Source organism: Peromyscus leucopus, chromosome 3 (genome assembly GCF_004664715.2).
Source record: "Peromyscus leucopus breed LL Stock chromosome 3, UCI_PerLeu_2.1, whole genome shotgun sequence".
Lineage (NCBI taxonomy): Eukaryota > Metazoa > Chordata > Mammalia > Rodentia > Cricetidae > Peromyscus > Peromyscus leucopus.
This window is the reverse complement of record NC_051065.1, coordinates 95,347,847-95,352,710: the sequence shown is the minus strand read 5'-3', so window position 1 is coordinate 95,352,710 and position 4,864 is coordinate 95,347,847. Positions and strand designations below refer to the sequence as shown.

At 37.2% G+C, this 4,864-nt stretch overlaps 1 pseudogene; it reads right to left on the bottom strand.

Moving 5' to 3' along the window:
- Positions 1-637: 637 nt before the first annotated feature.
- Positions 638-756, bottom strand: LOC114694474 (annotated as a pseudogene).
- Positions 757-4,864: the final 4,108 nt, after the last annotated feature.

Below are 4,864 nucleotides of genomic sequence, written 5' to 3'. Positions count from 1 at the left end.
CTGGGAACCCCATGAAAGAGGAGGCAGAAAGAGGGGATGGGGGGCATTAGGAGGGCATAAATCGACTGAGTAAAGCTCATATGAACTCACATGTACCAAAGCAGCAAACGCAGCTCTGCAAGGATCTGCACTAGGTGCTCTGTATACTAAAAGATATATATAAAAGATATATATATATAAAAGATTTTTGAGACAGGGTTTCTCTGTGTAGTTTTGGTGTCTGTCCTAGATCTCACCCTGTAGACCAGGCTGGTCTCAAACTCACAGAGATCTGCCTTGTACTACCTCCCTAGTGCTGGAATTATAAGCATATGCCACCACTGCCCAGGCTTAGTTTAATATTTTTATGGGAATCCTGAGTGTGTGAATGAGTGAGTCTTTGATTTTTGTGTCTTCTCATTAGCTCATTTCCTTCTGTTGGTTTACAGAATGCACTCTTAACTACTGAACCATCTCTCCAGTCTCTGAATATTATATTACATCATAACTGAATTCTCAGTCCAGAATTTCTTTCTTCAAGTAAGCACATATAACCAACCTTATTTGAATTTCTTTCTTTCTTTCTTTCTTTCTTTCTTTCTTTCTTTCTTTCTTTCTTTCTTTCTTTCTTTCTTTCTTTCTTTTTTTTTTTCTTTTTTGCCTACTGCACCCGTTATTCCCAGGCAGGCTCCCATCCAAGTACTAACCAGGCCCGACCCTGCTTAGCTTCCAAGATCAGACAAGATCGGGTGCATTCAGGGTGGTATGGCTGTAGACCTTATTTGAATTTGTATTGATCACCATACTTACACCTGATTTAAAAAAAAATATTTAAAATTATATGTAGTTTGTAATCTATATATTCTCTTCCTTTTTTCAACTAGTCAAAGTTTTTTAATTAATATAAATTAATATTCCCAGATGTTCATTTATCATAATTTGTAATTGCTTAAGCTTAACATATAAAGTCTTATTTTATTAATTTTCTTCAGTTATTATATGTAGTATTATATTTTGTTATATTTGATTACCTCTTTTTTTGGAAAATAAATGTTTTTTTCCCTTTTATTTTCTTTTACAATACCATTCAGTTCTATATAACAGCCACAGTTTCCCTTGTTCTCCCCCTTCCTGCCCCCCTCCCCTTCCCCCCAGCCCACCCCCCAATCCCACCTTTTCCAGGGCAAAGCCTCCCCGAGGACTGAGTTCAACCTGGTAGACTCAGTCCAGGCAGGTCCAGTCCCCTCCTCCCAGACTGAGCCAAGCGTCCCTGCATAAGTCCCAGGTTTCAAACAGCTAACTCATGCAATGAGCACAGGACCTGGTACCTTTGCCTAGATGCCTCCCAAGCAGATCAAGCCAATCAACTGTCTCACTTATTCAGAGGGCCTCTCATTTACTTATTCCTTTCTATTACATTCCTATAGTTTTTTTTTTTTCTGTTTGTTTGTTTTGTTGTTTTATTTTTCCAAGACAGGATTTATTTGTGTTGTTTTGGTGCCTGTCCTAAATCTTGCTCTGTATACCAGGCTGGCCTCAAACTCACAGAGATTTGCCAGCTTCTGCCTCCCAAGTACTGGGATTAAAGTGTGTGCTACCACCACCCAGCTACATTCCTCTGTTTTATGACATCTCTCTTGAGTCATACTTTTCTCTCAAGAAAGACACACTTTGAAGATTATTTAAGTAATTGTGGAATGCAGAGAGGCACTAGTTTTATTTTATCATTCAATTGCTATTATGTCTCTCACACTTGAAATTATATTCATTATATTTTCTCTTATTTCATCACAAAACAAGCTATATTTATGTAAGTAGCTTTTTTAAAAACACAAAATTTAGAGATTTAGCTTTTTGTTATTTTGAATTGCCCTGCAGTTTGGTAGAAATCATCATGCATTTTTGAACAATGTGATTTACTAGATTTTCTTCCCTCACCAACTCCCTCACATATGTACTCCTAGGCAGCTTTAACCAGCCTTCTGTTTCACTTCCTCATTCATGCCATGTCTCCTTCAGTTCATCTCTGTTCCTCCTTAGAGAATATTTTGAGAATAAAATCTCACTTAGGATATTATATAGCATTTTAAATTAAAATTTGACTAACATACATATTTATCCTTGATTTTGTATCAGGATTTTATTATTATTTTCAGCTTTAGAAATCAGGAGTTTGAAGCCAGGCGGTGGTGGCACATGTCTTTAATCCAAGCACTTGGGAGGCAGAGCCAGGTGGATCTCTGTGAGTTCGAGGCCAGCCTGGGCTACCAAGTAAGTTCCAGGAAAGGCGCAAAGCTACGCAAAGAAACCCTGTCTCGAAAAACAAAAACAAAAATAATCAGGAGTTTGAGTCCTTGTTCTTTCTCCTGATCTCCGCATATGACTTCAATCTTAAGAGCTCTAACTGCTCTCTATGTATGATGGGACATTGCAAATTTAAAACGTGGCCTTTTCATGAAAGGCAACAAATGACCCACACTTTTGTTCAGCCTCTCATCCTTTCATGCTGTTTTTCTATTCACAATTAAATAATACTTTGACTTTGGCAGAATGATACTGGTAGGGAAAGGGCATATGACCAACTAGTTAAAGCATGGAACATAGGCTAATCCTCCTCCTTCCTATACTTCATTTCAGCATTACTTAGACAGGAACTGAGGGACAGACAACTGAGAACCTGCTGTAGATAGTAAGGGCGTTGATAGGAGGTAGGAATTTACCTGGAAGCAGGTTCAAACCCTTTGAAGCATGTTCCATAGACCTATCAGACTTCTAGTACTAATATCAGCTCATAGACAAAAGTATGAAGAATTTAAGCCAGGCGGTGGTGGCGCACGCCTTTAATCCCAGCACTCGAGAGGCAGAGCCAGGCGGATCTCTGTGAGTTCCAGGACAGCCTGGGCTACCAAGTGAGCTCCAGGAAAGGCGCAAAGCTACGCAGAGATACCCTGTCTCGAAAAACAACAACAACAACAAAAGTATGAAGAATTTAACAGACTGCCTAGAAAAAAAATCACAATTTTAAGAGCAAGACATTTCTACTATAAACCCTGTGTGACAGCTGGCTCTGACTATGCAGATCAATGTAGTCCAATTACTATCTCTAAGCATAAACACTTTTTTACATTATTAAATCATTCAAGCATACAATAAATCATTACAGTGGGATGAAGAGATTGCTGTTGCATAGAAAAACCAAATGTCCATGATGGTAAAGATCAATTCTATGTAGAAGTAATGTAATAGGAGATTAATACCAACTTCACTTTCCTGCTTTTTATTCAATAGGAAAGTTCATTGTACCTACTAAAGTGTTAGATAAACCACTCAGGTTCTGCAAACATGATGGTTTAAAAATGAAAAACTGAAGTAATTTTATTATAGCATTTGTATTTGAGTGTCTCATTGCATTTGGTTTTTCATGATCTACTGGCTTTGACTTTTCTTTGCTCACCAGTGACCTTAATTAGACTGTAGTTCAATTCTTTACCTCTAACTCATCTTTGCTCAAGTGAAATATCATTCTGCTTAATTATTCTCCCAGAAGCATCCCTGTTATCAGATGCTCCAATAGTCCTCTTCCTCATGAAGATCCTTATAATCACCTTGTGTTATTGTCCCCTGTCTTTCAAGGGAGAAAACACAAATACAAAAAATGCATACTCTATAATAAGATTATTTTTGGATTAAAATGCCAGTAGCTTTAGGCAAATTAATTAACCTCTGTAATTCGATAGTCTGGTCTGTATAATGGTAATGCCCTAGGTTCATTTCTGATACTTTGATAAAACGAACTAGCAAAAAGCAAATTGGTATGTCAGAGCGATTTATGTTAGTTTATACTCCATGTTAGAGTCTGTCACTGTGGTGAAGTCAAGGCAAGCACTTCAAACAGCTGTTCTCATCACATCCACAGTTAAAAGCAGAAAGAAAATTTTAAAAATACAACACTTATTATTGCTTATGATAAGTATGGCAAATTCACTTTTATATATTTCAGGAACTCCTGTCTAGAGAATGGTGCTACCCAGTATGCCTTGGGTCTTGGGTCTTGCCACCTCTATGAACATAAGGCATTCCTTCCCAGACATGCCTACATGCCTTCCCAAAAGAGTCATTGAGACTCTCTGCCTAGGTGTTTCAAAGTAGTGTCAACTTGACAATTGAAGACAATAATCACCGGAAATAAATATTCAACAAGAATGCAAAGAAAATGAAATAACTTTTCTTACCATACAAGATTTACTTCATTTGTATTTGTCTCAAGCTCATTTATATTCAAATTCCTATTAGGTAATAGTCATGTTAACAAACAATGAATGAAAAAATAAATAGATTTTTAAAAATAAATATAGAATAAATTATGAAGACGAATATCTATTAGTCTTGTTGAATAGTCTCAAAAACTTCAAAACTCATTCACATTTTTTCTTATCAATAAAGTATTTGATGGTTCATATATTTAGTATTGAAAGTATGAAATATTTTTCTCTAAAGCCAGGAAGAAATCAGAATATTCACTTTCACCTCCAGTTACATTTTGGTAGCGGATTATCAAAGGTATTTAATAGTTGGTTGGTTGGTTTTCTTGTCTTTTATATGTAGTGTGTGTGTGTGTATGTGTGTGTGTGTGTGTGTGTGTGTGTGTGTGTGTATGCGCGTGTGTGTGCGTGCAAGTTTGTATGCAAACGCATGCACACTTCTACATGTGTGTGGCTGTCTAAGCACAACCTATGTAAATTTGTTCTTGCCTTCCACCATGTGGGTCCTGGCTATCAAACTCAGGTCCTCAGCCTTTGTGCCAAGTGTCTTGACCTCTGGAGTTTTACTGCTGGCCTCAAATGTTGTGTTTTAAGTTGAGTAAAAGATGAGGCACCTTTCCTAG